General features: G+C 39.4%; 1 long non-coding RNA gene and 1 pseudogene across 3 annotated transcripts; both read right to left on the bottom strand.

The window, feature by feature from the left end:
* Window positions 1–4834: 4834 nt before the first annotated feature.
* On the bottom strand, window positions 4835–8686 carry LOC143890702 (uncharacterized). 3 transcript variants are annotated; one of them, XR_013255219.1, is made up of 7 exons: window positions 8551–8686; window positions 8352–8420; window positions 8156–8211; window positions 6796–6849; window positions 6596–6661; window positions 5371–5510; window positions 4869–4954 (listed from the first exon to the last, which is right to left on the bottom strand). It is a non-coding gene; the product is annotated as an uncharacterized LOC143890702 (long non-coding RNA). The 3 variants fall into 3 exon arrangements; XR_013255218.1 differs by having other exon boundaries at window positions 4870–4898; XR_013255217.1 differs by having other exon boundaries at window positions 4835–5510.
* A 357-nt stretch (window positions 8687–9043) lies between these two features.
* Window positions 9044–16598, bottom strand: LOC143890604 (ABC transporter G family member 1-like; annotated as a pseudogene).
* Between the last annotated feature and the right edge of the window lie 948 nt (window positions 16599–17546).

Raw genomic sequence — 17546 nt, 5'->3', positions numbered from 1 at the left:
CCCTCCTGCATTATGCGCAAGCTCCCCTTATAATGTGATTTGACGTCAAAAAGAGTTAATGTTGCCCACTTTTCACGTCAAATCACGTTATAAGGGGAGCGTGCGCGTAATGTAGGGGGAGTGAAAATATCATCGACCTAAAATAATCCTAGGTTTACAATCCCGGACAGCCCCATTAACGGACAGCCCCATTAACGTTACTTGTTGGCATTTATTGGCGCGTACGATGCTGCCATTACAGTTGGAAATGCCACCAAATGGAGTATTAGCCATATCTCCTTTCCCAATAAGAGCACGCAGATCATATGATTTCCAAATGGAGCGAATGTTGCCACCAATCCTCATTTATTCTTGAAGAAAGGGATCAATTCTACACAAGTAATGGCACTCTGACATGACACTCTCTCTCTCTCAGCCGTAATTTCCTTTGAAAAAAATCTAAATAAAATGGGTTCCTCTCAAATCTCTTGACCCAATTTTTTTCTACCCAGGAATTGTGGGGCCGATGATTTTATTAGAGAAATCAAAAGGAATTCAGAAACAGGATTACAAGACAAAGACGACATGTAAAGTTTAAAGACTGCATAAAAATAAGAAATACAAATAATCCTTATAGACAAAGACTGAGGATCCCCAGGCTATGCATCTCAATGATCATCATGATTCACTTGATTTCATGAAGCCATTTGGATGCCGAGAAGATTTTGATTTGGATTTCTCACATTTGCTACCTTTTTGCGTTGTGATTTGGATCCGGATCAAATCCTTGGATTTTCAAATCAGCGACTGACAGTGAAAAAAATCAGATTTCCAAATATGCTGTGGAAATAAGTAATTGGAAATCCACATATCTGGCAGTTTCCTTAACCCTCTTTGCTCCCTATCCTCTCCTCCAGTAGGAAGTACCCCCTTCCCTCTCCGTCTCCTTCAACATAGGCTGGCGGACTTATTCATTTTGTATTCAAAACTCAAATCCAAATCCAAATACAAAATATGAGGTATCCAAATGGGTCCTAAGTGAAAATACATCAAGGTCCAAGGCTTCAATAATTGAGAAAACAGGTCCAGTTCTACTGAATCAGACCGGCTCAAAGAATCAAAATAGAAATCGGTATTTCTAGGAACATATAAAGAGAATTTGATTTGTTCACTTAGCCTTATGCTCAAGATGGATCTTTGGTACTAGCCAACCTCAATACCATATGAGCATAAGAAAACACTTCTAGAACGGGATCCTATTTCGAAAATAAAGAAGGTGATGAAATTGACTGATGATTTGGTCAATTTCAAAGTGATTTTTAGCCTTTGTAGGGATCCGTGCTCCTTCTTTGGATTCTTGCCCACGTGTCACGAGATAGGCTCTTGTTGTTTTCTTCTAAATGAGATTCCCGTTTTGCTAGCAACCCTCTATGAGCATAGTAGGTCTTGTAATAGAAATTTCAACTTGTTTTCTAGTTCCCTGTTTAGATTCCAAGAAAAAACAATTTTGACAAAAAAAATTTCTTACTGACCAGAGCAAAATGATATGATTATCACTAAAAATTGAAGCTTCTAGGTAAAAAATTGAATACGTACAGTTGGTCCAAGTTATCTTTTTTTTTTTTTCGTGTGTAAACAAATTGAGCCATTGTTGAGATGGTTGTGATCATCTAATGAGATGTTCTTAGGAAATGTTCCATCTATAGTGGGGACCACCAAATGAACATGTTGCATCATGTTAGGGACCCGGGTAGAACTCACACCTAAAAGCTAGCCGTTAGAGGTAGGGTGCCAATTCCCTTATAACCCATCCACTTCCACCCATTTTTTTCGAGGAGGGATAATTTGCTTTCATGTGGAACCCTAATAATCTCCCCCTCCACATGCATGGAAGCAACGTGGAGAATCTCACCCCCCCTATGCAGCGGCAACGTGGGAACCACGAGATACAATACCAGATTTTCGAGATCTTTCTGAGGGACTTTTCCGTCCCCGGAGGCAACACCAGGGTTAATTACGACACTCTAGCTCTGATACCATTTGTTAAGAAATTTAACCAAGTAGAACTCACCCCTAAAAGGAGCCAAAACTGTGAAAGCCTAGAAATATACATGCTCAGTTGAGATGTGATATGATTGCATATGATTGCATCTCAGTGCCTAAGGACACGATCTAATAGATCGTTGTATCGAGTAGTTGGATCATAGTCTCTTACCTAAAAGCTAGCCTTTAGAGGGAGGGTGCCCATTCCCTTATAACTCATCCACATCCGCCCATTTTTTACTATGTTGGATAATTTGCTTTCACATGGAACCCCAACAGATCACCTAAAAGCTTTTCTTCCCCGGCCACACCCCTCTAGTGTATCTACGACTAACTCCTTTTACACTAAAAAGGGTGGCCCGAAGAGAAGTGGGCGAATATATCATTTCCCAAAACAAAAATAGTCCTTATAATAAGTTATAAAACATGTGGACCGTATAACACCCACGCATAGTTCTCTTGTCAAACATGTGTTGGGCGATTTGCTATGCAATTTCACGGAAACCCATTTGGTGGCCCACTTGTTGCACCTGAGAATAGCCACAGGCTCACTTTTTAGCAGTTTTTGTCTCACTCATTTAATCATCAGACGTGTCTGTTCTCTCCTGCAAAAGTAAGCTAAGTGGAATTGCATGCCTAGTAAGTAGCAAATCCGATGTGTTCGTAGTTCAAATGCGATATAATAAAACAATAAGAACTCAGAGAGAATAGCCACCTCATAGATGAGTTTGTTTTATTCATGTATATTCATATGAGGTAGCATTTCTCTTGAGAAAAGTGGGGCTGCAAAATTGCTTCTGTGAAATTGCCTAGACTTTCCCTATAGTATATCTTGGGGAGTGATAAATGGACTCCCATATATCCTAAATCGACCCGCATGTGTCTATATCTCTCTCTCCTTTTTCTCTCTCTAACCCAGAGGAGAGAGGAAGACACATAGGGAGTCCATTTAAGATATTTGGGAGTCGATTTATCACTGCCCTATATCTTGCTTAAGAACTTATTAATAAGAACATTTCAAAATATCAAAGAGAAGTTAGATAAGAACTTATCATTTCCAATTAGTATATCTTTATTAAGAATAAAGACCAACACAATTTATTTGAGTTGAGTCATTTTTTTTTATTGTCAAGCACATTACAAAAGAAAAAGATAAACTAATGTTTCACATATGAAAATCAATCCAAAGTTTCCTCTCAATGATCATTGAAAGAAAAAAAAAACAACCTCACCAAAACCAGTAAGTGAGAGCACTACAAGAAAAAGGACATTTAGCGACGTTCACGAGCATCGGTAAAACGTCGTAAAAACATCGGTGAACGTAACACCGACGGTTTGTCATAGCGTCGGTAATGCTACCATGACTAAACCCTTTTACCGACGGTTCTAATAAACCATCGTTGTATGATGTTATACCGACGGTTTTAAACGTCGGTAAAAAAGGGGTGAAAGAGCCGGAAAAAGGACATTCACCGATGGTTGTTAACAACGTCGGTAAAGGTTTTTTTACACCGACGGCCAAGAGCGTCGGTAAATGAGACTAAAAATTAGGACTTTCTCTTTAAACTATACCGACGTTCATTGGAACCGTCGGTGTAGATGACATACACCGGCGTTCTGGACCGTCGGTAAAATATGTAGAGACGTTTTCTTTTTATTATTCACCGACGGTTTTATGACCGCCGGTGATTAGCATTTTTTTTTTTTTTGGAAATAAAGCAGCACAGTGAATATGAACCTGAATAAAACCTGTACCACCATAAGAAAGTAACATATATATACACATATTGGCATCCAAACGATAGAAAAAAAAAGCATCCAAAGTCATCAAACCACCATTTCCATTTAAATTAAACCCAAGAAGGTCCTCCAAACAAAAATCATCAAACCAACCATCTCCATCTCCATCTAAAATCACCCAATATACCAACAACTTCTTCCTCAGTGTGACATCCAACAGTACTAAAAAAAGACTATGTAAAGGACATTAAATGACACTATAATGGCATCCATCGTTTCAAATACAATGACAAGAAACAAAATTATATAAAAGGTTCCATCCCTTCCTCTAAAAATCCATAGATCGACGATAAAAGGCCATACCATAGGATGATCCACAATGTAAATAGGTTGTGCCCAAATAATCATTTCCATATGATGATCCCAACCCTCTGATCTCTAGAGGTTTCCATAATATGCAATTCATCTATAGATGTGAGTGCTAGGATCATCCTATGGAAATGATTTTTTTGGGCACAACCTATTTACGTTGTGGCCCATCAAATGGACAGTTTGGATCATCCTACGGTGTGGGCTCTACTGTACTTTTTGAGAAATACTGGACTATACGGGCTTACACCGTACAATTCTCTGTGTGTGTGTGTGTGTGTGAGAGAGAGAGAGAGAGAGAGAGAGAGAGAGAGAGAGGTGAATCTTCAAGTAGTTATGAAATTCAAATAGTTATCAACTTATCAACAATTTTCATTTTTAACAGAGCCCATAATTTATAATGAATTGGCCACTACATGGAGGCAAAAATTTAAGAGTATGAATTTAGATTAAAAACTGAGCATTGATATCATGAGAAACAACATTACCCTGTTGTTTATCAGGTTGTGGAGTACAATTACGCTCCAAATGAGGGACGAAAGGAAAATAACCAGCATCATATCATTCTTTCTTCTTTCTTCTTCTTTTTCTATTTCAAAAAAAATCATATCATTCTTTTTCACTGCAAGAGTAAAACGTTAGATGTAACAATTACAAGATGATGAATGAAAGGCCAAAATACAGTTTTCAGCAACATTGATGCCATTATCTGCAAAAGCCTTGATTAGTTCACTCACATTTAGATTTGGAAGTAGATTGAACACATCCTGCAAGGAAGGATTTCAAAAGCATCCAAAGTCAACCAGTGTTTGGAATAAGATAGCTACCAAATCCATAAAACACAGCTTTTTAATAAACCTTATTCCTTGCCTATTTGCTTTTCACCATACTATGAAGTCTTATCCTATTAACTTCCATTAGTCTTATATCCTGTTAGACACCTTTTTGGGCCATGGATATTATTTAGTAGATCGGATTCGTTTGGTAGACATATATTGAGATCTGATTTCTTTTAATTATAGTTGATTTTCCCCTCGGTTATAACTTATTGTTGGGACTTTACTTGGATGAGTTGTTTTCTATTGATGAAGTACTGTAAAAGCTCTTCATCTCTATATAATTCTAGCTGCTTTTGATTATTAGTTTGATTTCAGATTGCATGTTGCTATTTGATTGAAGTAGAAACAATTTCTACTTTCCAAAGTTCCCAGAAATTCAGAAAATGATATGTAAACCTACACTAGCATTACGTCTGTGATCTCCTTCAACATCCTTTTCACTATGATTGCAAACAAATTCAAGGGTGAATTTGCATCCCAAAACATCCAGTAACTTGTATCAAATCCAAAAATCTAATCAGTCACCTCCTTCAATTGCACCTACCAAAAAAAAAGCTCCTTCCATTACAAGTTTACACAGGGTAATTGAATGCATGCATACAAGCTTAAGGAAAGGAACACATAAAGAATATTGCTTATGCATGACCCAAATATAAAACAGTAATGGGCTTAATGAAAAAATAACCTTTCTCTTTAAGCTGTGAAAAAACAGTATCTATAGTAGTGTTACAGAATAAGAACAAATCTCATACTCGTATATGAGGAGATGAAAATCTTGATGTCAAAGAAATGAGTTTATCAGTATAAGGTTGCAAAAAAATTGTTACAATTCTACAATTAGATTCAAATCTCCCAAAAAATGATGGTGATCCAAATTGAATCATATTGTACAGAAATTCTGAACTTAAATCACGCAAGTCACTGGTGAAAGAAGAAAAGAATTGCCAGTTTGGTGACAGCAGTAATTTTAGAGCTATGATAAGTCCCATTTGACCCATTGTTCACGTATTCACCGGTAACAGAAACCTCTCTCGGAGGAGCGTGACCTCAGTGCTATCTCTTCATGGGATCAGCTCCGAAGGTGGGGGGATTTTAAGAGATAACATATCACTTTGCGGATTCCATCCTTGTTTTAAAAGTTTTCTCAAAAAACATTATGTCTTCGTTTTTGTCTTTTCCATCTTAAGGGTTTGGCTACCGGCCAACTTTATCACTTTCTATCTTTAGAGTTTGGCAATCAGCCACCTCTCTGTCCTTTTGAGTTTGGTCAATCACCAACACCTTTCTTTTCCTATCCTTGTAATATCTTGTAATATTTATTGTTGCTCAATATGTTGCAACATTATATTTATTAATTGAGAAATTCAGCAACCAAGAGGTTAGTAGTATATCTCCACTGACATTGTCTTCTCTATGTATCTACTGTGCTCCTCTTCTCTTGGTTTCTCTAGTGGAACCTGTGATAGATTCCTTACATGGTATCAGAGGACAATTGAGCACAGCTGTCTTGATCACCGAAAAAACCCCCATAAAGACCATAATAGCTGAGAAATTAATAGATAGATGAGAGATTTGATATGTGAAATGAGAGATATGAGATGAAAGACTATAGGTTTGAGGCATACCGCAGATGCCGTTAAGAGAGGAAACAAAATCAATCACCCTTGTAAGACCTCTCTCTTCTAAACAATCTGCAAGGGCAAAAAAATAATAATAATAAAACAGGGAGGAAGAAGATCAACCTATTGGGAGAGACGATTTCAAGATGACTAAGACACATTCAGATGACAAAGGGAGCTTATAAATTCGGTGTAATATTACATACACCAGTAATTTTCTGACAGCCTACAGGATTATCATTTGTTAAGTTCAGTAGAACCTGTCAAAGAGTGGAAACACATAAAGTTTCAAATGTTTGTTCCGTGCTCTGTCATGAAATAAGATACCAAATGGGTCCAAATTGAATTGAATAAACATTTGATCCAAACAAGCACCAAGGCAGCAGTGAGACAGATTTTAAAGTATAAAAACAAGCACCATAAGGTAATGTAAAAACAAGGGAAACTGATTTTAAAGTATAAAAGATTTAATAACACTTTCTCCAACAACTTAAGCTTTTGGATTAACTGGTTATTTAACACAAAACATTAGGACATCAAGGGTCATATCTCTTTAGTCTATAAAACATTGTCCAACCTATAATCTATGGTAACAGAACTCGAAATCTAGTGTTGGACAGACTGATAATTTTTTATATCTGAGATGGAAAAATTGACATGCAAGAATAAACAGTTTTATACACACACATTCCCACCATCACATTTTGATAAAATTATAATATGTACTAAAAAACGGGGAAGGTGAGAGATGTGAGTTGGAACATTTTCGCACAATGATTTATTGAAGTTCTATAAAATCATGGTTTTCTATTGACCATTTGCTAAAATTCTATTGGGTTCATAAAGTATTTTGAATGCATAGTCAGTTTGCAAAAAATAAGCATGGATTGCTTTATATTTAGGTTGTTTGACATTTATTACCAACCATTCCATGTTAAAATGGTAGCACATAATAAATATTGAAACATGGCTCCTTGATTGCTTACCAAACATAAGTAATAACAATGTTTGTCGAGTTTGATGAATGGGCTGCTAGTCGGTGCCAAAATTCTGAGATAATCATGTGTTTGTACTGGAAACAATGCCAGAAGGAACTTGTGTTGAAAAATGGGATAGTCCAAAACCCACACCCAAATCCACACTAAAAAATGGCAACAACCCACAAACAAATCGCATTTGTAACACTAAAGAGATCCTTAAAACAGGATTTCAAAATGGAAAAAACCCACAAATAAATCACAATTATAACACAAAGCAATCATATAAATAGTATTTCTAGTCAAACTTTAAGCACAACATGGCACTGCTTCAAAAAACATATGGAGAAGAGCATCGAAACATCTCTTTGCGCCATTTCTACAAACATGTAGCGGGTAGAAATGGTTGGTACGAAATAAAATTCATCTCTTTGCGCCATCTCTTTACTCTTTCCAAAAGAGTAAAGAAGAGATTAGTGATTTAAGATAAATCTCTAAAAAGGAGATTCAAAACCCTAATTTCCAAGAGAAAAAAAATAGAAAACGAGATTCAAAATCCTAGGGCACTGTAAATAAACGAGATTCATACTCTTTCTTCTTCGCCTTCTTTTGTGAAGGGAAGCCCCTTCTATTGAAACCAAAACCCTAGAAAAAACAATTGAAACTGAAATCAAAACCCTAGATTTAAGATAAATCTAAGATGAGATTCAAAACCCTTATTTTCCAAGGGAAAAAAAAAAGGAGATTCAAAACCCTAGGGCAATGTGAATAAATGAGATTCATACCCTTTCTCCTTCGCCTTCTTTTGTGAGAAAACCAGATTCAAAACCCCTTCTCTTAAAGAAACCAAAACCCTAGAAAAAAGACAATTGAAAATGAATATCAAAACCCTTAAAAGCAAATCAAAACCCTAGAAATAAAATCACAAATACCTACCTATTGAGGAAGATGCCGGAGAGATACTCGCCGGAGAGAAAGGGTTACCGGAGAGATAGTCCACAAAGAGGAGGGTGAAAACAGTTCGCGGGAGGGAGAAAAGGGATTTGCGTGCGTGGTCCATTTCTTTTAATTTTGGGTTTTTACTGAGACCTTCACCGAGGGTCAATAAAACCCGCCGGTGTAATAAGAATAACCGACGTTTCATTGAACGTAGCTGAAAACAAAGCCAGAAAGTGATTATTCCTCGATTTACCGACGTTTAACAAAACGTCGTTGAAAACAAAGACAAAATTTGGTCCAAGTCATGGGATAAACGCATGTTTTGCGACGTTTTGATAGCAAACGTCGCTGATTAGCAACATTTAGGGACGTTTTGTGAACGTCGGTGAATATTCCTAGCAACGGGACCGCATGAAATTTACATGCACTGGCGTTAACCAAATAAACGCCGGTAATTATATCATTTAGGGACGTTTTTTTGGAACGTTGGTAAAAGAGCGCCGCTGAAGGTGAACTTTCTTGTAGTGGAGAAGACGCACTAATCTTCTTCTTGTGAAGGTGTCAAGGGCTTCTCCATGACTAAAGAGGCTTGCTTGGGAGGGCCAGCTAAGAAACCTCTTACCGTGGGCTTAATTTTTCTCACTGATCTTTATAATACTCAAGAACATGAGTCTATATAGAACTACCATTCCAAACAAGATACCAAGATCAACCCATTTGGAGTAACCCATCTCAACTTGCCAAATATTTCTCAGAATTTCATCATCACTAATGGTGGGTTGTCCTCCTGCTTGATTGTTAGGGAAAATGAGTCCTATAAATTCATTCTTGTAGAATCCTTGGTTTGCATACTTGTGGAAGGCAATATAATACATTGGGTATCGCCAAAAAGGCTTGGGAAGATCGTCTGGCAATCGGAAGAAGCCGCCATTCAACATCATCACCCCTTGGATTCCAGCACCGGTGATAATACCCATGAGGAAATCCGGCACGATGCTTGCAACAATCATCATTAGGCTCTCAACCAACATCATGCACATGAACAAAACCAAAGTGAAGAACAAGAAGTGCTCAACACCTATCTGAAGGCCAACTAAGTAATAAGCTATGGATCCAGGTAACACAGATATGAGAAGCAAGCAGGGGATAGAAGAAAGTGTATTGCCAATGACAAATGCAGTGACACCATAGTGTCCATTTAGTCTCTCACGTCCAAAGATCTGTAAATGTGGAAAAATATTAGTGTTGCTATGATACCAAATGTTAGATACCTAACATATACGCCAAAAGCTACAGAACTGATAGAACATGTTAGGCTAGGCGGCCCTTTAAACATGTCTCATACTAGTTTGGGTCCTACCTAGTCACATACCTAGACAGACCCCCACATTAGATGGTAATCCTTATTTGTTTTGCTTTCTTCCATTTAGGTTCCTTACGTTAGGAATGATTTATTAGAAATTTTATGAATTTTAAAGTCTTGATTCGAATTTTATTTATTGATATGATATTTCAACCTCACTTAACTTGTTTTGAAATAGTTTTTGTGTTTAATAATTTGACTGTTTAGAACTGTTTCATGTAGAGCTTTAAGAGTGTTTAAAGCTTAAAAGTTATAATCAATATTAGAGAAGCTTCCCTCTCTTGTTAGATATAGGAAAATGGTGATTATCTCTTTGAAGGGCAATGATATTTTCACTCCCCCCTATAGTACGTGATGGGGTCCAAACTCAGCACTGATGGGTCCGAACTCAGCCATTTTCCCACCAGCCGGAGTGCGCCACGTCACCTACCGCATTAAATGCGCCGCTCGCATTAAATGCACCGTCCGCATTAAATGCGAGGTACAAGTTCCAAAGTGCAAAGTGATGACGCCAGAAGACAAGAAATCTGTCCGGCCTGGCCGTCCAACGCTTTTGCCGAAGCCGGTCAGGATATGGCGCAATCGCTACGCGACAAAAGACCTGCCCGGCCTAGCCGCCCAGAAGGCTTAGCCGGACAGGATATAACGCGTTCGCCAGAAGACAAGAGATCTGTCCGGCCTGGCCGTCCAACGCCTTTGCCGAAGCCGGTCAGGATATGGCGCAATCGCTACGCGACAAAAGACCTGCCCGGCCTAGCCGCCAAGAAGGCTTAGCCGGACAGGATATGACGCGTTTGCTAGAAGACAAAAGATCTGTCAGGCTTGGCTGTCCAACGCCTTAGCCGAAGCCGGACAGGATATGGCGCAATCGCTACGCGACAAAAGACCTGCCCGGCCTAGCCGCTTAGAAGGCTTAGCCAGACAGGATATGACGCGTTTGCTAGAAGACAAAAGATCTGTCCGGCCTGGCCGTCCAACGCCTTAGCCGGAGCCGGACAGGATGCGGCGCACTCACTAGGCGACAGAGGACCTGTCCGGCCTAGCCGCCCCGTCCAGGAAATCTGCCCGGCCACGACGCCCAGGAGGTTTGGCCGGCCAGACTTCTGGTTCAAATTTCGGCGGGACTGGATTGCACAGGGGCTCCTGCCCGGCCGTGCTCCTTCAGGCCAAGTTTCAAGGCCGGACTAGGCCGCCTAGAGGCCCCCGGCCACCGCGGTTTTTCCTGGCCCCTGCTTGAGGCCGGCCTCAGCTGCCCAGAGGCCTTAAGGCCGGCCAGATGCTATTTTAACCCTCTTTTTGCTTCCCCTAGCCGCTGTCACGACTCGGGGAACCAGGGGGCAACTGATGGGGTCCGAACTCAGCACTGATGGGTCCGAACTCAGCAACCAATTGGTTGTTGACGCGTGGCCCTCACAGGGACCGCTACAAAGCCAACACCTGTCCCTGCTAGGTGTGACACCTGGGCCAATCAGGGACTTCCACCTGCCTCTCCTAGGTATGAGACCTGGTCCATACAGAGGCCTCCACCTGTCCTGGACAGGTGGCTCAGAACTACCACCTGTCCTAGACAGGTGGCTCAGAATCACTATAAATAGCCTTCACTTGTGCTAAGGTGAGGGATCTGAAAATCAAAACCCTAAGCTTTTGCTCTGACATTGCTCTGCACTCCTGCTCATACTGACCTGAGTGTCGAAGCGCCCGTCCGGAGCACCACTCCGGGTTGGTCCTCTGACCCTTTGTTTTCTTCTCTGTGCCCTTGTGCAGCGTAGGACTCCATTAGCCTTTCAGCTGTGGCCTGCTAGATCAGCCCTTCCGGCCCTACCATAACCTGTTACCAATTTTAGACCTAACAGTACGCATTTGCTCCCCTTTTAACGTGATTTGACGTAAAAAAGCATTAATGAGAGCGAACGCGTACAGCAGGGGGAGTGAAAATATCATCGCCCCTCTTTGAATTGTTTTAAACATTTTTCTTTTCCCATGGGAAAGTTGCAACTGTGTTCGCCAAGGAATCAGATTGAGCAGAGGGTTGTTGTATCTTGGAGGCTAATCGTTGTCAAACTTGACTGCATCTAAATTTTCTATTCTGGAGAGAGGGTATTTATATTAAGGATAGCGTATTTGTAATGTATCTCAACTTTACTCTCAATCATATTTTTTGTTTTTGTGTTTAAATTATGATTTATATAAGCAATGATTCTATTATTGGTTTAGTGATTTTGTTTATGAAATTCTATCAAATCTTACCCTTATTTTGGCTAACATGATTTTTTTTTTCATATGGAGAAAGGCCGAAGGCCAAAGCATACTACCATTTCAAATTTACCTCCTTTATATTTAGTTATAGTGTTTGCATGATAATTATAGGACAACAAATGCATAAAACAATTGGATTCACTATCTCACCTGAATTGACCCAAAATTGTGGCCAATTTTATAAAAGATGGTGCCTACACATACACATAGTGCAACGTAAATTGCTAGACGTAGCCAGTAGTAGCCTAGATCCCTATACATGTTCACAAAGGATCTTCTAGTGAGGACCCAAGACTGAGTAATAAAGCTAGCTTGACTTCCCATCTTGTCCAAAGCTTTTCCTTCCTACAAAAGGAATAGGTCCCCTAAGGATCTCATTAAAATAAGTAATGCACGCCATTTTAAACTGATTATGAGAACAAGCAAGAATCAAATCTGATTATGCGCTTACCATTTTACAAATCTCAGCTATCCGGTTATGCGCTTACCATTTTACAAATCTCAGCTATCCGGTTTGATACTTGTTGGCTAGTAACAGATGATTTGTATGAATTTACGAGAATGTCAATAGCTTGAGAGGTTGATTTTCCACCAGGGCCTTGCTCAATGTCCTAATGAGAAACAGAAGGGATTTTCATTTGAGAAGATGAACATATAAGCTTAAGAGTATCAAAACACAAAAACAAGAATTTTCTATCACCTGATCAAAGTCTTTGTTTATGGTTCTAAGATAGTGATCAGAAGGGTTCCTCAATGATGGGCACGGGAAACCATTCAATGCGAAGAACTAGAACAAATTCAATGCAAGAACTTTTAATCAGTGCAATTTTTTTGCTAAGCTTTAAGTACTTTTACTAAGGATCAAATAAACAAACATGCAGTATTTTTCAAGAAATTACAGAAAAAAGGAAGAAAAAACCCAAGCATCTCATTATCTAATTAGAACAAAGAAATTAATGTATATTGCAATCAATTTTACATATAAGTATCTATAATATATACTAATGATGTTTCTTTTCATGAAGATTTTATATTGAAAAACTCTTTTTCATAAAAAAAATTTACTAGAATTTTTTCTGTGTAGGATTTTTTACTGCTCATGCATAAGCGAAGGTGGGGTCTATTTTTACAAAACATATTTTGATATATAAGGTGAGACCCATCATTTTACGCCCATGAATAACATGGTTGGGGCCCCCATTTCACATCTCATTTTGTGATATGGTATGGCCCAACAGCTCTAACCATGCCCATGCATATGGCAGGGCCCACTATGTGCACAAATAAGTGGGCCCACCACCACCCAATCCATGCATAGGGTGGGGCCTACCATTTTATACAATGTTTTGATAGGGTGGTTCCCACCAACTCCACTCAAACCCATGCATAGAGTGGAATCCGTTCCACCATCTGCACATAATATTTTGATGCAGCGGGCCCTTTTATTTTACACCTCATGGCCTGATGGAGTGGGGCCCATTATTTTACACCGATGCATAGCATAGGCCAATAATGCTAGGAAATTAATCAGGTTCATACCTCATTGGCACTGGAAGCAGGGCCAAAATAAACTGTTCTACCAGTGGAGAGAAGACAGAGATTTTGGAAGAGCTCGAAGACATCGCCGCTCGGCTGATGGATGGATGTGATGACTGTTCGCCCGTCCTTTCGTGCGATGCCTGAGATTCGGTTCATGACGTGGTACGATGCTGCACTATCGAGGCCACTCGTTGGCTCGTCTAGGAAGAGAAGCTTTGGGCGTGTTAGGATCTCCATACAAATCGTCACCCTCCTTCTCTGACCGCCGCTGAGTCCTTTAGAGGCCCACCCTCCAATTCTAGTGTTCACTGCATCTTGCAATCCCATTTCCTTGATTGTCATCTCTGCTCTCTGTTTCTTCTCAGCTTTTGACATAGAATTAGGAAGTTGAAGTTGAGCAGAGGAGTACACAGCTTCTCTTACTGTTAGTGTTGTCATTAGAGTGTCATCTTGGGTCACATAAGCCTAAAATCAATGAAAAGCCACCCTTATAACAATTGATAGTTTTTGAAATTAAGAATAATAAGGTGCATAAATGTTCACCATTGGTTAACATATGGTCAACCATTCGAAATCGGTCCAAACTTTGGTGTGGTCATAGATCTTTAGGCAGATCTCAAAAAGGTGTGTTAGTATCAAGATCTTCTCAATAAATTGATGGTTGATGATTTAGTGTATAACCGATCATCCAAGAGAGCATCACAAGATACTGTGCTATCATCTAGTGTCTCAAGATCAAGGTTTTTAAATATTGCTTTCAGTTTCAGTCGCCACGGAAATGGAAATATTTCAGTTTCGGTTGGAAATTTCGGTAAAAATCTTATAAAATCACGGAAATATATGCAAAAGATAGAATTTAAAGATGAGACGTTAGGAAATGATAGAATAAGCACAAATATCCACTTAGAAACCATCACATAAGAAATACAATCATCCATAACAGTTTAAAAATATTGAACAGCTACTGACATACACTATTGTGCATATCTGTTAATTTAGTACATACTAAATTTTAAATTCATATAAATAATTGTGTGTAATACATACCCAACATTTCCGCAAGCAATTCATGTAAATATAATAATTAATACGTAGTGATACATCAAACCATTATTACACTTACGATTTTGGTTTATACATTTTGATCGTTTCAATTTCAATATAGGGCGGGGATGAAAATGAAAACATTTCGGCTGTTTCATATCGATTTCGGTGGAAATTTAAAACCATATGCTCAAGATCAGTTTTATAGTAGTTGGTTGATGATAGATGAACAATGGCATCAAAGTAGGTAAGTTTGGATTGAAGCATGACATCAAGGCTGCGACTGTCGTCTAATTGAGTTAGAGGCTCAACCCTGCTGATAATGCCTCAAGGTTACTGCACATACAAACATCATATTTATGTATGGTAAATGATATTTCCACCCACTTTCCCAGCATTTCCATCCCATTTTGTTCGCCTTTTACTAAAAATGAAGTTATTTTCAGGAAAAGACAAATACAAATTGATGGAACTAAGGGCCCGTTTGGATGCCAAGAAGATTTGATTTGGATTCCTAACATTTGCAGCCCATTTTGCGTTGTGATTTGGATCCGGATCAAATCCTTGGATTTCCAAATCAGCGACTGTTTCTTTCACCCTCTTTCCTCCTCAACCTCTCCCCTCCAGTAGGAAGCACCCCCTCCCCCTCGCCCCCCTTCTCTCTCTCTCTCTCTCTCTCTCTCTCTCTCTCTCACACACACACACACACACACACACACACACACAACATTAGCTGCCGGATCTATTTATTTTGTATTCAAAACTCAATTCCAAATCCAAATTCAAAATATGAGGTATCCAAACGGGCCCTAAAGTCATTCTTAAGGAAAGTCTAACAACATGGGGTAGAAATGTCACTTAAAAGGGGCCAATGGGTCAGTTTTTACTTTTTATTGTGTACCGGGGGGGGGGGGGGGTGTCACTAAAACCGGCACTAAAAAGATCTTATACCGGCTGTTTCAAGGGAGCACCGATAATGAATTTCCCCGCCCAGGCCTACTTTCCTGCGGATTTCGTTTCCCTCCTTGGTTTTATCGGCGGTCTCTTAACACTGCCGGTATAAGATCTTTGAGAATGAGCAGATACAATTGGACCCAAATTGATTCTACATCCCAGTAATATGTGTATTTTTGCTGGGAAGTAGAATCGATCCAATTCTGCCAACAATCAGTTTTGGAATCAAAATCAATTTTCAAAATCCAAAACAAACAGGACCCAAGCATTTCTTAATGTGGGTCTATGTTATTTTGCATTTACCTAAAAAATTCCAATGTACTAGCAAAGAAATTCATAATTGGTTCTTGATAAAGAACAAGAAAATTCAAAATTTCAATCACTAAATACCTGCCAAGGCATCCAAAAGTGTAGACTTGCCACAACCAGAAGGTCCCATGATGGCCAAGATCTCACCAGGCTGAGCATAGCCTTTGAGACCCTGGAGGATCGCCCGGCACGAAAGTTTACCGTTTGAAGCCGTCACCCAAAGATCGTCCCACCTCAATAAAACACCGTTCGCCTTCTGGGCCGGGCCAATTCGATCATGACCCGCATTTCCTTGGTTTGGTACTGCCACCGTTTCTGACTGTGCAGGGCTGTTTATGTCCGATTCTACGTTGAATGATCGTAATGAAGGTGATGAAGGTCCAACATAGATGGGTCCAGTGAGAGTTGGCGTGGTTTGAAGAGGAGGAGGAGGAGGATGAGGAAGACGAGTAGGAGGTGAAAGTGTGGTAAAAGGGAAGAACCCTTCAACACTGATAGACATGCTGTCTTCTTGAGACTCATAGCTATTCATGTCATCTTTCCATGTTGGTGGCAAGTGTTCATGGGGAGGCGACATTGGTGGGGTTGGATTAGGTGTCCATCTAGGAACCCTAATAGTTGAAGCCATGTATGTGTGTGTGTGAGAGAGAGAGAGAGAGAGAGAGAGAGAGAGGGAGTAGAAGTAGAAGTAGAAGAAGAAGAATAATAATAATAATAATTGAATGACAATTTAACTGTTGTTGCAGGGTTTAAAAGGCCCGTTAATAGTCATTATTCAAGGAGACAGCTGTGCAGCTAATATATTTTTTAGGTGGGAAGTAAAATATATGCCCTCCTTTTTTACTTGGGACAACCCACTCCAGTGTATTTATGACTACCCTTTTACACCAGAGGGAGCTGTGTTCAAGTGTGCATGGTGGCACACCATATACGGAAACTCACTTGTCCCTGAGACATTGCACTAACTCATATTATCTTTTATTATTTAAACAGCTATCAAAGCTTATTTCAAGCTCTACGAAGCCCGGTAAAAAAGAAAAGACAAACTGAGCTTGTGCAATTAATAAAGCATCGTAGTGCAAATGTCAGTAGCCTTACTAAGTATCTTGTTTTGCCGAAGAGTGGCATTAGATACTTTTAATGCCACGACATACTGAGTTGCATAAAAAACACTTCATTACAAGATGACATACACATGATCCAACGCGACTGAGACTAGATCACTCCATCACAAGAGTACATAAGCTTGAAACCAGATTTTTTTTTTTTTTTTTTTTTGTCTTTTGTGAACCTTTTTGCCTCTTTGGTTGTGGATGGAGATTGGTGGCCGTTCCCACAGTGAATGAAACAAGTAAAAACAATCAGATATGGCATATGGCCATCTGATCGGGCTGATGAACTCACAAAAGATGTAATGGAGAGAGGTAAACTAACCTTTCTCTGTAGACTCTTTCAATATTTAAAGAAAAAAATCACTTGGACCCACTTTGTTTGAAGATCCAAACCGTTCATTGACATATTGGAGGGTTAGTATCATCCAATATAGATGATTTTTGCGACATAGCCTGTGTACATT

The sequence above is a fragment of the Tasmannia lanceolata genome, unplaced genomic scaffold, assembly GCF_043159265.1.
Source record: "Tasmannia lanceolata isolate RefF3 unplaced genomic scaffold, GAP_Taslan_0.1 ptg000013l, whole genome shotgun sequence".
Lineage (NCBI taxonomy): Eukaryota > Viridiplantae > Streptophyta > Magnoliopsida > Canellales > Winteraceae > Tasmannia > Tasmannia lanceolata.
This window is presented reverse-complemented; position numbering and strand designations above follow the sequence as displayed.